We start from the raw sequence: 17388 nt of genomic DNA, 5'->3' as shown, positions 1-17388 counted from the left end.
ATAATATAATTATTTTCCTATTAATTTATTAAAATTATGACGCAAGGTAAAAAAATTTAACAGTGCGATCGACGCCAAACTTCAGTGATACTCAAGTCGGACTTCATTTCGCACGTCTTAGAGAAAGTACTCGCGAATATTCCCGAGTGCCTGCGCAATAGTGCACATTTTATGGCAGGTCGTAAGCCACCGCATCACTTACGAAGTATTAGACTTGACGGATGCATTTTCATAATGTGATCTCGACGGCAGTGGGGCCGTGGAGACGCGCTCCAGAGATGCGCCATCGGATAGATATATATTTTATGGAGTCACTTACGTTTTTCTCGCATCTCGCGTATTGCGAGATTATGTCAGTCGTCGAAAAAAAATGTGTTGCCGAAGCGGGTTTTCTCTTTCCTGCCACACCCTTTTTATTTTCGTAAATGCCATTTCGCGCATAGAAATGCGATACGCGATCGAAATAGAGAGATTTTAACTGAAACTAAAAATTATAACGCGCTCACGAATTTTGATCAAGAATCAGCGCTCTCTACTCGACGAAAATTACGGATGTATATATACAGAAATATGCATGACAAGGTGTAAATTTTGCTACTTTATCTCTATACGTAGCGAGCGACGCTTCCGTTGTCGCCGCCGCGCGGTTCTTCGATCCCGTCGCGAAAATAAATGCATCTCGGCGACACACGCGACAGTTTTGGCTGGTAAATATGATTTATCCGAAACACACCACTCCGCAGAGAGAGAGAGGTGAGCTGTGCATAAACTGCTCGTAAAGTGCAGCGCGATCTCTACGGACAGCTGCACGAGTAATCTGATAATGCAGGTGCTACGACGAGCCGACGACGTGAGAGCGATGATATTAACATACTAAAATTACGTCGCGCATCACCGTTGATCTTACGCTTCCTCGCTTAGAGAGAGATACCTGTACCTTTTTCATCCCTCCGTCCGTTATTTTCGCCTTCGAAGGAGTCGAAGGATCGGCGTGAAAGTTCAACGAGGCAGCGCGTCTAAAATTTTCAGACAACAATTTACATTATACATATCTATTCGTTATATTACTTCCTGTATATCATTCTATCCGCCGCGTATAGCCTTCCAAAGTTGTTTCTCTCGCGCATATCGTCGAAACCTGCGCGAGGTCAGGGTTCAAACAAACAGAACGATGCGTTTCACGGGCCCACCTGCCGGTGCACCTCAATTGCGTCATTAGAACTTCTCGTTAGTACCGGTGCGAGTTAGCCGCCTGCGCGATTTAACGTTTTAACGACCGACGCAGTTTACGATGACGATTTCACGGGACGATCGTCCATTTCTCTATCGTTTGGCCGATTCCTGCGGCGTGTGCGCTATCGTCATTCAAGTCTTTAACGATTCAGTCTCACGGAATTCTCCCTTTGACGATATTTTGCCACGATTGTGAGCACGATTGGCCGAGCAAGGGTAATCAAATTATTTCTCGTACGATTTTTCGATAATTATTTCAATCGATACTTGTATTTCTCGAACCTTCAGTGTAATTCCTATTTTTTATATGCAGCGAAAAAAAGAATTATTTGCGGGAAAACGTTTCGAAGGAAATTCAGACGAGAGGAGTAGGAAGGGTACCTATATTCGCGATTTTGATACGCGTGGAAGAATCGCGGTGAGAACATTGAAAATAAAAATATTCAAGCTCGTTCAATTTCAATGCCCCGAATCGTTACGGAGTTCTGCTATTTGCCTCACCGGTTCACTGTGTAGTCCCTCTTTCAATTTTCATTATCACAGTTTGTTTTCGGATTTGATCTGTTGTCCAGTCAGAAGCACGTACGTCCGCAGGTTTTATTGTCTGGTGCAGAATTATTTTCCTTCCGCTGTTGAACATTCTATATACAACCGGGATTGAAATATAGACCTTTTCGCAAGATTTGCATCGAATTTCAAGGGCTGTTTACCCAATATTTTTCGAAAAATATGAAGTTTCCGATATTGATAAATTCGAAACTGATATATGTATGTGTGTGTGTGAGGATTATTTAATACCGATTTTTATAGAATTCTGAAATCGGATATATATTTAATCCTCTAGCTATCTCTCATCTATCTTAACATTTTATACATGTGCAAGCAATCTTATTTTGGACAATATTTTAAACGCAATTATTATTTTTCAAAAAAAGGGAACGTAACGATATAAACGACCTCTCCTGTTATATCACGTCGCGCTATTTTCCGCAGGACCTTCAATTTTCAATGTAGGACAGCGAAAGAGCCACTGCCACGGTATGTGCTTGGCTTATATAGATCGCGCCTATGTATCTGTCGTAGCTGCAGGCGCGACGCCAAGTTGAGAAGAGTAGAAGCTACGCTTATGTACATCCACTGCGTAGCAAGGTAAATGGATGGTCTCTTTCGTGTACGTAGGCGCCTACATAGTTGCAGATCGATATATACGTAGATATATATGTACGTATATATATATATATATATGCATCTGCCTTCTAACCTACCTATACCTTCGCGAGGCCCCACCGATATATCCGATATATAGAGCGAAAATCGTCGAGCAAGAAAGTCAAGAGAGTTGCTCGGGGAATCTTATACATTATATTTCTGCAAAAAACGAAAACTTACAAGACTGAAAATATTTCTAATACTCGCGTAATTGCTCCTTCGCATTTCTCGCCGACGAAATCTCCGCGATTTTTTTTTTTCGCGCGCATAATGACTGCGCGAATCCGCGTGACCGATACGTCGCGCCTAATTACGACGGTATCCCGGATCGAATCGCCTCCGGGTAAACTATCGACTCTCAGGGCAAATGCACCGTGTATCTCGGGTAAAGGGAAAGAGGAGGGAGGAAGGAGGAGGAGAATGATGAGAGGGATGTACGCGTGTGCGTGGCTCGGCCGAAAGTGCGGATTCGGTGCGCACGTCACCTGCAATTAGGCAAGTCGTCGCACCGCACGCAGCATCCACCCTGTGTTTCGGCGCTGCTTAGCTCGGCACGGCCGATGGCAATTTCGGGCTTTGTCATGGTAATTTCTCGCTTGACCAAAATAACACACACGACAACGACGAAGAAGACGACGTTGAGTATGGCACGAAATTTCTGGGCACGGTCAATCCAAATTTTTTTTTGGGGGGCTTCTCTCGGATTCTTGAAAAGGACGACAAGAAAATCGCCTTGTGCGCGAGATACTGCATATATAATCTCGCGAAACAATCCCCGCCTATGTATTATTTTCAGACTTATCTCTTATTGTTAGTTCGAAACGCTGCAATTTTAAATTACGGGTAATCATATATACATGCGATAAATATAAGAAAGACATTATAATAGCCGAGGATTTCGTTGAAACGAAACGTGTTAAACGGACATCTGATTGAATGCAGATTTTCAATATTTCGCAATTCCAGAAACGAATATCGAATCTAACAGAATGGCTCGTTCTCCATATCGCGCGCTTCTGCCAAACCGAGGGAATAAAGCTTCGGCAATTTTTCGTTCGAATTCGATCTTAAATTGCGTTTGCGTCATCGCACGTTGAAATCCGCACGTACGCGGCTCATTGTTCGGCCGTTCGATCGACGCTCCCGGACGGTAGCTATCGAGCGAAATGCAAAATAGTGCCCATCGCCGGTGAGCCTCGTGCGCACGTGAGAGCAGCAATGGCGACCGTTCCTTCTTTTTTTTTTTTTTTTCACCATATATACTTGTGTGTATATCGTGTGCCGTCTATACACGCGGACCTCGCCTCGATAACACCTGGCGCGAAAATGTATTCGGCGCCGTGGCCGTCGTCGAAGCCTCGGCTCGATAGGATCGATAGACGCTACTAGAAACGCCATAGCGGAGAGAAAGAGAGGGAGAGAGAGGGATTGAGAGAGTCGGCTTCTCCGCGTCCGCACCGGGGTCGCCTGGAAACTGCCTCTGCGATTCCGCCTCTGCGAGACCATCTCGCGCACACATTTACACGTGTACGCGCGTGTACACGTGCTGCTTGCGCATGGCACAAAAGAGTAAAACAAAATTTATCCTCCGCACCGGCGGAGCTAGCTGGATTGTGGATTTCCTTCCGTGCATGCGCAGTTCTCCGTTTCGTGTTCCCCACAGAATACGATTTTCTTCAAGTCCCACCGTAATTGTTCTTTCCTTCGAGAAGTTTCAACATACGAGACGATTCGAATAATATCTCATATCCTGCGCAATATTTGATACCTTCACAACTTGTATTTTGCTGAATTTTTTTTACAAAATTTAATTAGCTTAATTCTCGAATATTTTTATCGGACAAAAGTTTCTCGCGGTCGATTAACGTCGTAACGTCAATCCGTCAGTTAATCGCGGCTCGGTCGTAGTAGTGCGTCCTTTAATCGATTTAATCGCGGGAATTGTAATCGTTGCTTGCGCGATCCCATGCCTACTTACAGGATTTCACAAAGAGGTGCGCAACCGCGATTTGGAAACCTGAGAGGAGGTGCCGGTCCACTGTCCGTGCTGGTTCGGTAATGTAACCGTTTAATCGATGCTAAGTAAGTGGGTAGAGTCGAAGGAGGAAGCTGACGAAACTCATGGAAATGAGACTCACCTACTTTTGGAGCAAACAATACGGTCGGTTTGCTGGCGCGTACCGGTCGCAGCCAGACAAAAAATCAGGCCACTAACCCTTGCTGCTCGTTTCTTTTATACGTACATTCTCAAAGTGCGTATATTTTACGGTCATTACCGTGATTAATTGACATTTTTTTAATAAAATGTCACTAATTCTACAGAATTATATATGTTGACTAGTTCTAAAAAACTATAAGTAAAATTAGATATTTTCAATGATGATTCTATAAAATATTCAATTGTTAGTATATTGCAATTATAAAAACAATAATTATAAAATTATTGACAGCGAATATTATTGCCCGAGCTTTTAAAATACAAGGGGTACAAAAATATAGCTCGCATTCTTTGCTTCTCAAGGTGATGTGACGAAATCAAGACGGTCCCTTACATAATCCGTGTGCGGATAAATTGCTTTAAGAATTCGGCGATGTTCAGCGTTCGCGTTTCTTCGCGTCAGCGCATTTTTCTGCTAGTCACACCAGACAGTTCGCGCTTACACCAGAGTCTCTTCTAAAGAGCGGTTCGTGGCGTAACTGACGAATCCGATTGCACGAAACACCCGGCTCGCCTTTTACGTTACATTACATTAGAGGTGAACGGTGGACGCGAGGAGCCTGTGCGCGCGGATCGCGTTGCAACGGTGCCACAGGACCTCGAAGAACAAACCGCGGTGCAACGGTGACACGTAGCGAGACCCCGCGCGTACCAACATCGTACCGTGCACCGAGATCAAGAGGTGCGTACAACGGCACACGCCTCTCACTATTGCGAAAGTCGCGCGTCGCGTTGAAGCTGTTGTTACTCTGCGAGCGCGACGAAACACAGGCAGCTACAGGCGTAAAAAAGACTGCTCTCCTCGCGATAGACGATTCCTCCTAGTCAGTCATGCAAACGCATCCTCTCTCCTTTCCCTCCCCCCCCCTCTCTCTTTCTCTCTCATTCGTTACGTTTGTCCACGAGCTTCGCCTTTTATTTTGATTGATATTTGAATTTCAACTGTATATATTGATTCTTGAATTTTTTAGAATTGATTAAGTAAATATGAAGATTAAAGACAGAATCGATATTCGTATTTTATTAATTTGATCCTTTTATTGATAGTGAGAGAAGATCATGTTTCGCGCGGCATTAGATTCGATAAATTTTTTATTATTTTACGTGTTCGTCTGGATGATGAAAGAAAGATGCAGAGTTAAATGAGATAGAGTTAAGCACCGAAGTCTTATTTTCGATTCTGTATTTATATCTATGAATATCGTTTAGCAAATCGCAACGAGATAGAGATGCGTGCTTTCGGTACCTTAGAAGAAAACCGCGATTAACAGAATAAATAACGCTATTTCGTTGTTTCATTGCATATTTCCTACACTTTCACCCTCTCACCTCTCGATACAAATCAATGATATATCTCGGATTTTCTTTTTTTGCGTACCGTTTGGTAGATTGGCAACTTTTTCGCGTCGCAAGTCGTTTTTAATTATACTTCAAGGATAAAAATATCGCGGTGAAAATAGTCTCTCGCGCGGCTTGTACCACGATATTTTTTGTTCCGACGCCGACGTTACGATCGGTATAATCTTTCTAGAGGTGAACGTGGCTTTCGCTAATAACTCGTTATTGAGAATGGCACGGAGCTCAAAGTGAAGAGAAAAGAGCGACTTTCCGCGCTCGTCCCCGTCAGTCGTATCATCAGAGATCTTTCACTTCCGCTGCTGCGGAAAGAAAGCGAGTATAGGTACTTGTTGACACGTTGATCGTTTTCGAAGTGAATAGAGAGCAAATGTCGGAGCTAATTAACGACACCGCGTTACGATGCAATTGCAATGGAGAAACCCAAACAATTTCTTTTATTTTCCAATAAAAAATATTTAAAGTATTAGTTTAAAGTATTTTTTAAATAATTTATGCTATAATCAGATTTGTCGGGAAATGTATCGCTAAATAGTATAAATTGAAATCTCACTGGAATCGCGAATACTCGAGAGCGGATGAAAATTAAAGAGCTCGAAGAAGCATCGAATTATAAATGATGGGGTAAACAAGAATCGTAGTCCGGCGCGTTAAATTATGCGTCTGTGGATAATGATGGATGGAAGAGAAGAGGCTCGAGTTGTCAAGGATGCTAATAATCGCGACATCATCGGTGTAACTTAAAAGTGAAACGTCGACGAGTTCGACGATCTCGTAGGAGATTTCGATTGTCGAACGAGGCGTCCCTTTCTCTGCCGCGCGATTTCCGTTCGACGCAACGCCGGGCCTTTCATTTCGTCCTCCTCCCTCGCCATCGGTCCCGGTGACTTTCCGCTCGCGCACCGAAGGAACGGAGCCGAGAGAGAACGGGTCGCGTGCCTGCCTTCACAATGCCGCACGTTCGCGTCTCCGCGAACGTGCTGATAAATACACTTTCCAGCTCTCAAAATGCACGGGAAAGTCACACCAGAGTCGTTTACGACCGATCCGGCGTACAAAGGGATCGGACTCGGTCGAGTCACCGCGTCGAAACGGATGTGACGGATTACTTACGGAGGCGTCGTCGCTGCTGACTAGCCGCGGTGGAATTCGAGATTAGGGCCCTTCGCTCGCGCGATGACGAAAGTAGACCAAAAATGTATTTTGAAGTTGGACAATGATATGATAACGAATATCTGAGCGTGATATAAAAATTGTATTCTATAAGAAATTTTTGGTCAAGTCTTGCTTAAGGAATTTTTTTTCTAAACAAGAATTGATCAAAAATTCTTATTCTAATTTTAAATATCGTATCTTTGCCTCATGAAATATTTGTTATTATATTATTAGATATTGATACAGATTAGATATGCTTGAGATTTTGCTATAGTTAATTGTTATGGGCATTTTATTATCCAGTTCTTTATACGTGTAACCAAGATTGGTTGTAATTTATTTTTAATACGATAAGTCGCATCGAGTAAAAGTTTCTTGATACTTTCGTAACAAAATAACGTCGCGATCTCATTCCGAGAGATTGGTCTAATTGCGAGAGTAGACGAACTCGACTTGGCGTGTTTGCGGGCGATCAATCCGCACCCTTATGCCTGGAATTCCACCTGGAATTTGTCCTCTCCGTTTGTCGCGGAGAAAGTGAAACGCCCGTTCGCCACGAGACAAAATAAGCAAACGAAAGATGCCGACGACAATGACAATGGGTACTCTGGTACCACTTCGTACCAGACACGCTTGCTTAAAGTGGAAGAGCGCTGGATAAATACAGACATTGATACACGGAATATGGAGAACACGGTGTACCAGACGCGAGTCATCGTCATCGTGTCCTCGTAGCTTGCTAGTCTTCAATCTCGTTTGTCGGGCTCCTAATTTTCAGGTCGCTGGAAATTCGATATCGAGCGAAACATGATTTATATTTACGCGCGAATAAATTATAGATGATCCAAATAATTAATAAAATATTACGCGAACGCGAGATTAACAGAGGGGAACGAGGCACATTAATAAAGATGTATAAACACTCGAATAATTTATAAAATTGCTTATATATATGTATATATTTAAAGAGAGAGACTAGATTTACATAAATGGCTGCAAGAAAAGATTAAAATTTCCGACGCGCTTCTCTTTATATACACTTGACTTCGCGTAACACTAGGTTGAGATGGATCGATCGCCGGCATCTAAAATATTCACAGACGTGTATCAAAGTATATACACGCCGCGCGTGTCGTAGCAATCTCTCTCGTTACGTTATAAGGCCTGTTGCAAAGCGGCCTTTAATAATAATTTTCCCGATCGCGCACGTTTATAGATTTCGCCGATGATCATCGGTAGTATCATGACTTGTCGTATAAATGGAGATTAACAGATCACAGAGAGCCTATGCATTCACAAATTATTCGTTTAACCGGCATTTCGCGTTTCGTAACGCGCGACACGATCGTGCCGAGCGAATTTCGCGCCACTTTGCGCCTCGAATTAGAACGCGGCTCTCTCGGGTTACTTGCTCGGCGATCTTGTGTCATGGCTTTTGTAGAATGTATGAGCAACGATCGCGCGTGTCACATATGTATGGAAATTATACACGGCATGGTGTCCCCGTTGATTCGATAAACGCGTATTGCGCGACCAGCGTTATCGGTTATTACGTCGACCGATTACGCGACGTTAAATCGCGTCCTATACACTTTTAGACAACGAGAGCGAACTTGAGAAACTGATCTCTAATACACATACTCGAGAAACATTTCTGTATATTTCGTGTAATCTTTATCCACAGCTTCTTCTCTCGCCTCTGATAAATGTTTCTTATCTGCGTAAGACTCGAAGCATAAACATCCTCATCGTAATCTTTCTTTGGAGAAAACTTTAAAGAAAGGAGCATGCATGAATATATTTATAACGTTCGATATTGTAAAAAATTCCAAGCTATTGATATTTAAATATTTTTTATCTCGTATAAGCGAGATATTTATTCTGCGCGCGTACTCGAGTTGTAGACGCGACTTTAATCGCGACTTATGCAATGACAGTCAGCTAGGAGAGGTTTCAGCGCCAGGTTTCAGCGCCAGGTCGATCGAGTTGCCGGGTGATCGCTACTCTATCGAACGCCGCATAAATCATGAATCTGATCGCCATTCATGAGAAAAGTGCTAGGTGCGTCTACGATACCTAGTCAATACTTACTGACGCGACACAGGTTGCGTGTTACATTGCCTGTCATTACAAGATCCTTGTCGTTGTAGGTAACGCGATGGAAGGTAGATTACGTAACGAAAGCATGCACTCAAGCACAAGCGTATTCTAACCGTTTGTAAAAAATGACTGGCGACACTTAGCATGTACTATAGGTATACGAGCGTCAGTTTACGCTTAATCCAACCGATCGTCTCATTTGCGAAACTGACTGTTATACTCGGCGGTGAAGTAACAATGTAAACGCTTGTTACTCGTTAATGTCGCATTGCTTATTGACGGTGTACCTCGATTAAACGGCAACAAGTTAATATCAGATTTTCGAGCCATGATCGCTGTCTCCTGCTGTATAAGGATTGATAATTATCGAATTATTAAATCGTGAACATACAATCGCCGCCCACGGCCATTCGTGTGTAACAAGATGCTCGTCCTACGCAGACATCCGATATCTCGCGAACGTGATTATCATAAATTTATTTCGTGCAGAATGCGGGACTATCTCTTAATTAAATGAGCCAGAAGAATATTAAATTAATGTGTAATAAATGCGATGAGTTTATTAAGTATATATATGTACATACATACACTTTGTTTAATGGTTTGTTAAAATGCGTTGGCATTTTCTTATGTCATAAATCACATTAGTTGCATGAAATAATATTCTTTAAAAAAAAAAAGAAATATTTGCCAAAATAATATCATGATAAACTATGAGAAACAAATCGCTAGATTCTAATATACTGATTATTATTTTTTAAATTTTCTAAAAACTTCTTTTCTTTTAAAAATTAGATCTCATATGAAAAGATATCGCGTTTCTACAATTTATTTATTTTTTCATATAAAATTGTTATCTCTTTGTATAGTTGTATGTACATATACATTTGACTAAAGTACAGAAGTGTATCTAATCTGAATTTACACCGCGCAGTTATTAGTTGGCGAAATGGATATTCGGCGCGTAATTGTACGTAAAGTACGTGAGAGTCATGCACAACTGCGCGCGGTATATCGCAGAGAATACTCACCAAGAGAGTACACACAATCCAAGTTTCGCGAAATCTCTCGCCTGTACCGCCGGAAAACGATTATTGGCTGATGCACTTTGGCACTTTGTATGCATGTCGCGCGCCGAAAGGGAAAGTAGCGTTATTTTCAGATGATTGTAGTCGTCGTCGTCTGGCCCTCATTTGCGAAAGTTGGCGACGATCTTAAGAAACGCCCGTAATGTTTTGTGCTTTCTCCATTCTTTTCATCTTGCACGTCCGTAAAGATCGACACGCATTTCTATTTAACACTCTGCTTTCGTAACATTTTGTAAGTCATTAATTTACATGAAGATGAGAGAATTTTTTTCGATGAAAAAAATTTTATTTTTAGGTAATTAATATTCATTAGTGCTATAATAACGATATACTTAAATTATCAGCAAAACTTGCAATAACACATATTGATGAATTTATAGAAATTAAAAATAAGATATTATATAAATACTTTATTTGAAACACGTCGATGTAACATTGAATCAAATTTTTCAACATAATGCCAATAACGCGTACAACAATAAGATATTCCGTATTCACGACACGGACATCATTTACCGTTTCCAAGACGTCGTAACAAAAGCCCGAGACGACGATGACAATCGCGCGATGTCATTGTATGTACACATGGATCCGGTGAATCATTTTCGGGGCCTTCCTTACGTGCAGACGACCTCTTTGTCCCTTGCGGGAACCGATGACGCGTTCCCGGCGCAAGGTTGACCGCGATTTCTCCTCGATTAACGTCGAAAATACTTACAATGTGCAGGCTGTATGCACATAGGTTGCTTGCAGCGAGGCATATCGTCGAAACAAATGTTGCCCCGGGTTCGAATGCAGTCCGCTGACGTTTCTCGCGCGCGCGTTTCTTTTATAATAACGCGTGTAATACTATAAAAAATGATGCTTTATCACGCGGTTTCGTAAATGTGGCGGTCCACGAGACACCCCGCCGAGTTTCGTAAAATGAAGCTAACGGCTTTCAGGAGAAACGTTCTTCTCTCGCGCGATCTTCTTTATTTTTTCGTTATTATATCTCTCTCTCCTCGTTGATTTCTGGTCCACTTTTTCAGCTCGGGTATAAAAGCGTGCAATTAAGGCCCGCGCGTTTATTTTTCGAATCTCACGGTGAGATGTTTCACGGGCAAATTAAACTAACACTTGTTTTATCATTTTAATCGCGCCGGACAACGGTCTTTGAAAGCATCCCCGGGGGGATTCCGTTAAGCGAAACTATGGGCACGAGAACCTTGCGAGATCCCCGAGACTTGAGAAGATCCTTGATGCGTCCAGTTTTGTTCTGCGGCAGCCACGGCGGGATACGCAAGTATAGTGCCTTGTTACGCATAATTGGGCAAATATACGGATGCGGAGTGAAGCTGGCGAACGTTAGCGCTCTCGGTTACGGTCCGCGTTCGCGAGCAAAAATACGACGGGCTTTCGAGAGAGAGAGAATACGGTAATAGCCGCGATAATATACAGCTCGGCTCGCAGCGCGCAAAAGCACCAGGATGATTTGTGGAAGCCTTTTCGCGGCGCGTTGTCGCGGATGATCCATGGAATCGACAGTGTACTGTACGCTATACGGTACGGGTCGATAACGCGTGATTTACGAGAGGACCGTCGAGCTGTAATTCGCGCGTTGCGCGCCGTTGTGTTTTCGTCGTTGTTGTTTTTCGACGACGAATCGCGAACGCGGCTGGGTTCATTCCTGGATGGCTGGCTGGATGGACGGATGGATAGATGGATGGATATCTCGCGAGAATAAGTAGCCTGGTAATTACTTCCGGGTAATACACGCGAAGCTAACGATATCATTCATATAGACATTTGCGTATCTTGGAGAAACGATTAATTTGCACTACAGTCGCTCTCACCGTCGTTCCTTTCACTCAGCGATCTTCTCCGACCGAAGATGTCGCGTAATTATCGATTACCGTGCAATTTTCGAATAGACATTATAATGTCAACACTTTGAATCCGAATGTTCTTGTTCCCGCGCGTTATTTATTTTTGTTAATTCTTCTATCAAATGCAAACATTTTAACATTTCCCAAGAGACTTTTAGTATGTGCGTAAAATAACATTTTATGAATATTTATAAGTTAATATATAAATTATTAGTAAATTATCAACTCACATAATTTATAAATTTATAAATTCTCTCTCTTTCTCTCTTGAATTTTCTCCTGTTACGAAGGGCGTGAAGATAGTTTATTCCCGATTTCACAACTATCGACATTTCGCGTCGACTCGGTGTCTTCGCAAGCAATCGGGGAAATCGCGGAGGAAGCGATAGGTGACGATAACTGGATCCAATGATACGATCTCTCATCAGCAATGCAAAGCTAACAAAGCTAGCTCGAGTTCCGGTATAGTCGATAGCATTGCGTCGACAGTGCGCCGCTTCTCTCTGCTCCTTTGCAACTGGCAATTCTGCTTTTACTTGTATCAAAGCGAGAGAGCGATTCGGGGCAACGCTTTGAACCGTCTCGGTTTCAGTTTGATATATCCGGCAAGATCGTTTTGCATTGATGAAACTTGCGGGTAATGGACGTTTTGCGTGCCCGCTAACATGCAGCGCGATTATTCGTCAGCAGTCGGTGCGCGTTACGCTAATCGCAATATTATATCTATCACGAAATATTATAATAAATATAGAGTCAGAGTAGTAAAACACTATATTAAAGTATACTTTGAGAATTTATTATACAATACTTTATATTAACACACGTGTGAATTATATGTTATTTAATTATAAATTATTTTATATATGTTGTTTTCAATTAAACATAATATATTATATATTATTTATTATAATTACTAATTTATTTTTATTACGTTTAATATTTATTTCCATGTGTTATCTACTCATCGCTATATCTTTTTATTATAAGTATAACTATTACGCGTTTAATTTTCGTAAAAGAATTAGCTCTACTTCTAAAACACGATAAAACGATGATTTTCTCAATGAAGAATATTTTTACCTTATTCACAATTGCCTCTTGATGCGACACCGGCGTCGTTCTTCATTAATTACATAACATCTTCGCACATCTATAAATTTCCCGTAGCGAGTGGCGCACAAATTCAATTCGATCATCTCTCCATCTCGTCGGAGTGGCTCGGGGATGACGCTTCGCCGGTTTTCCTCGCTCCCGGTCTCCATTCCGCTCCCGCTTTATCGCCGATTCCGCGATCCTTTAATAACGGCAGCCGTGATTTATCGACAGGGGCATATCAAGTGAGTGGGAAAAAAAGAGAGAGAGAAAGAGGATCTGTGCGGCTTCAGACTCCGCGGATGTGTGTGGATCCCCGCCCGGAATAGATACATATACATATGTATAGATAGGGATGCACCGAACTATCGATTCGTCGCATTTTTCAGGGCCCTCTCTTCGCACGTTCGCCAGAGTTTCGCGTGTTCTTTTTTTTTTTTTTTTTTTTATATTCTGCCGGCAGTCCGACGAAATCTGCCGCGTTCTGAACGCCCGTTTGTTACCGAGAGAATTTCAGCGCGCGCGAGGGCGCGCTCGTAGGATTTTGATGGCTGCAGCTTGCTTTCCGTCCGCGAAAAATAAAATGCGCCATCGTATCGCGGTATAGCGCAACGCAAATTGAACGTATGTGTTTCGCTCAGAAAATCGATCGTCTCGCTCAAGATATATTAAGAAAGTTATTCAGAAATTTACTTATCAAACTGTTAGTCAGCTACTCGGTTAACTGATCCTATATTTATGCATCTAAAGTCATTCTTGCACAAGTAGATGACAGATAACAACGAAAAGAATTTTGATAAGAGAGATGAGGTAAATGCCAGCGTGTATAGTCAAGTATATATGCTGTATATATATCTTGTATTATATTTGAATTGCATGTAAAGGATATTCTACTTTGACATAAAAATAGTTTTAATGACGACAGTTTATCTATATTCTTATTTCTGCTATTTTATATCTCCGTCTCTGCAGTAAGCTCTCCTCTTTTACACTCTACTTTCCAACTAGGTTGACTGAGATGAGCAAACGTACCATTCCGCTTAATTTAAACTACATTGTTCTCTTTATGCCATTGACAAGCATTTTCTTTTTTTATGTACTATTCGACGTAAAAGTTATATTTAGATTCAGATCATTGTCCTGCACGCCGATAAAATCTCGCACGCGATCTTCGCATAGTCGCTGGTATACACGCTCTGCCGGTTCTGTTATTGTTCGAGTACAGGAATCGAGCGTATCTCGTATTTTACAACGATAGGAAATTCCAATATCACGAACTTCCTCATCCCTCTACTGATCCGTTGTCACTCTTGGTTAAATGTCGCGATTCCGGAGAGAGAAAAGTGCTTCGTCATCAATAATATCGCTCTTAAAATGCATTGGTTGAATTTTCACGGAAGAAACGCGAGCAACCTGTCGGCAATATCTTTAAGTATTATATAAGATGACGATATAAGGTATATAATTATTCGTATAAAACGCCTAATGAAACGTTACGCTTCAAAATTTATGCAAATTTCCACGGTTAGAAAAAATCTAGAAAAAATACATCACGCGAAAATGACTCCTTCGCAAATATGTATTTAATCTCAGAATTTTAATCCATGTTTTCGTAAGAGATATGTTTTTTGATTATAAGAGTCGCACGCGAAAAGCTTCGTGTTATATCTTTTATTTGCGTACCGCACGAAGGTAATTGAAAGTGACTCGAGAGGGAGAAAAAAAAGGAGAGAAGAGGATGTTCGTGCGCGGGAAATTCCTTGCGCCATCCGTAAGATGGTTTAAGGAATAAGAAGGAATTTTCCTTTCCTCCTTCACCCGGAAACCGGTCGCCGACCGGAGACCGAGGCGCGAGGGCTTCTTATATCGGCGATCTTCGTGAGGAATTCTCGTTTGTCAGCCGTCAGCCAGGCACTCGGTTGACCGTGACGATCACATGATGCACCCACGAGAAGGTAACGACCCATCGGAAATTCAAGCGCTTTGTAGCTGTGCTATGCTACGAGCAACAGCAGGCCCCTATTAATCCACCTTGCTCTTACGCGGCGATAATAATCGCATCGTCGTTACCGTTATTCGCGATTTGTACCGTCGATCGCGGCTGAATTTATCACCGAAGGTCCCCATTTGCCTTCTCCCTTGCGAGTCTCATCCCGTCTTCGGTCTTCTACGCGCACGCGAGATGTTCTAGACGGTTTCCTTATTGCCTTATTGCTTTCGGAAAGCACTTGGGAAATGAATGGTGGTTAATCTATTATTTAGAAGATTCAGTGACAGCGGCATGGCATCATTTTAATACAGTAATTTTAAGAGAGAAAAGAGACATCTTCATATATGTAAAAAAGAATTTTTAATTGCATCACATGTAAAATATGAATAAAATTGAATTATTAATATTAAATTCAAGAGAGATCTCAAGCAAATTTTTAAGATTCTCTCCGACTAATGTCATTACGATGATGAGAGTGAGCGTTAATAAGATGACTCCTAAAATTTTATACATATATCCGAATACGCATATTTTTTTTATTAATATTTTGACCAAGTATAAGATCTATCAAGTCTACCGCGCATAAACCGTTGGATGGATAATGCATATCCGGCGGCAACCACTTTCGGACCGTGTGAGATGCAGCAGCACGTGGTTGCAGATAGATGCGCTAATATCCGCGATACTTTGCCGGTCGAGGGAGAGAAACAGGTTGTGCACAGAAGCTCTCTATTCCAGACGATGCAATGCGCGATATGTAGACAATGTATACGTCATATATGAAGGTGTATATTTTCACGCTGATTCCCCACCGGTAGTCGCCGACGATTGGCAAAGTAATAAGAGACGGCTTAGCCGACAGATTGCCTCCTCGCGTAATAGCGCGGCTCCTTTTCCCAACCTGGCCCCGGCGGCGGCTCCCTTCGCTCCTTTTCCTTGGAAGGAGCAGCAGCCTCGGCTCTCCCTCTTTCGCGTCTTGACCCTCTTATCGCGGATCATATAACTGTCGGAGGAACGTTTCTTTCTTCCCTACGAACGTCTGGTAAATCACATATTCGCGAATAATCGTATTTTATGACTGTAAAATATTCGAAAACTTTTTCCAATTTTTCTACATCTGCAGAAGAGATGTAGCGGATAATTGTAATTATTTCTTCTACTATCTTTTATAAAAAAGTCATAAAAATCATAGAATTTCGAAAAAGAAACTTGATGTGGACGATATCACAAAGATAATTTTGTACTGAATTTAAGAGCGAAATTAGGCAATGCGAAAAATATTCGGAATGTCTAGAGAGGAACCTCTACCTCTCCGCGATACTGCGTCATCATGAGAGCCAGCCAGCCACTGTCACGACCAGAAAATGTGTAGAAAATGAGATAAGTGGAAAATGCACTGCCGCGAATAACGTAATCTCTGACTCTGCCGCATTTAATTCGCACGAATAGTTTTGTAACTGTAAAACAGTTTTTTAGGGATAAAAAAAAATCACAAAATCTCGCAACTACTAACTGCTGTTGCTCGAAACGCGGTACAATTTTCGATTATTCGATATCGCGGGAGCGAAATTTATATATTACAGTGCCATCATCTGATCAAGACACGCAGTTCGAATCTGACTTGATCCTACGTCGTCGTCGAGATCGATCATAAAGCAACCGCATTGCTTGCGTCGCGGATGCGTTCGAGGTGCAGACTCGCTCGCTGATGCCATGTACAGCCGGGGGAAAGGCGTGTTCGCGTACATCCGACATACTCCCGGCGAATAACCGAGCCGAGATTGCCCAAGGCAGTCCTCTCGCAATGGTTGCAAAAATTTCAAAACGCACTCGACTCTCGCTCTCTCCCGTTTCGCCTCTCTGTTCTCCCTCGTCTCTCTCTCTCTTGCTTCAATTCGCAATCTTTTGTTACACCCGTAACTTCTTTATCGTTTTACGAGCACTAAATTCTTCCAAGTATTGTGCCGAATAACAGTCAAATTAATTATTATATTTGGCAAAAACATTAGAAATAACCAAAGCGTTAAAATGAAAATAGTGTATAATCCACCTTGATTTGTTTGCTCAAATTACATTGAA

The 17388-nt window shown here is 42.0% G+C and overlaps 2 protein-coding genes across 4 annotated transcripts in view; one reads left to right on the top strand and one right to left on the bottom strand.

Annotated features, from left to right (window-relative positions):
- The window catches only part of Mam (neurogenic protein mastermind), a 160270-nt gene that overhangs the window by 54198 nt on the left and 88684 nt on the right, over window positions 1-17388 (top strand). The gene's annotated exons all lie outside the window — the stretch shown is intronic.
- The window catches only part of Elp4 (Elongator complex protein 4), a 137303-nt gene that overhangs the window by 56862 nt on the left and 63053 nt on the right, over window positions 1-17388 (bottom strand). The window lies entirely within an intron of this gene.

The sequence above is a fragment of the Prenolepis imparis genome, unplaced genomic scaffold, assembly GCF_030444845.1.
Source record: "Prenolepis imparis isolate NDT839.2.m4 unplaced genomic scaffold, iyPreImpa1.0 SCAF_4, whole genome shotgun sequence".
NCBI lineage: Eukaryota > Metazoa > Arthropoda > Insecta > Hymenoptera > Formicidae > Prenolepis > Prenolepis imparis.
This window is presented reverse-complemented; position numbering and strand designations above follow the sequence as displayed.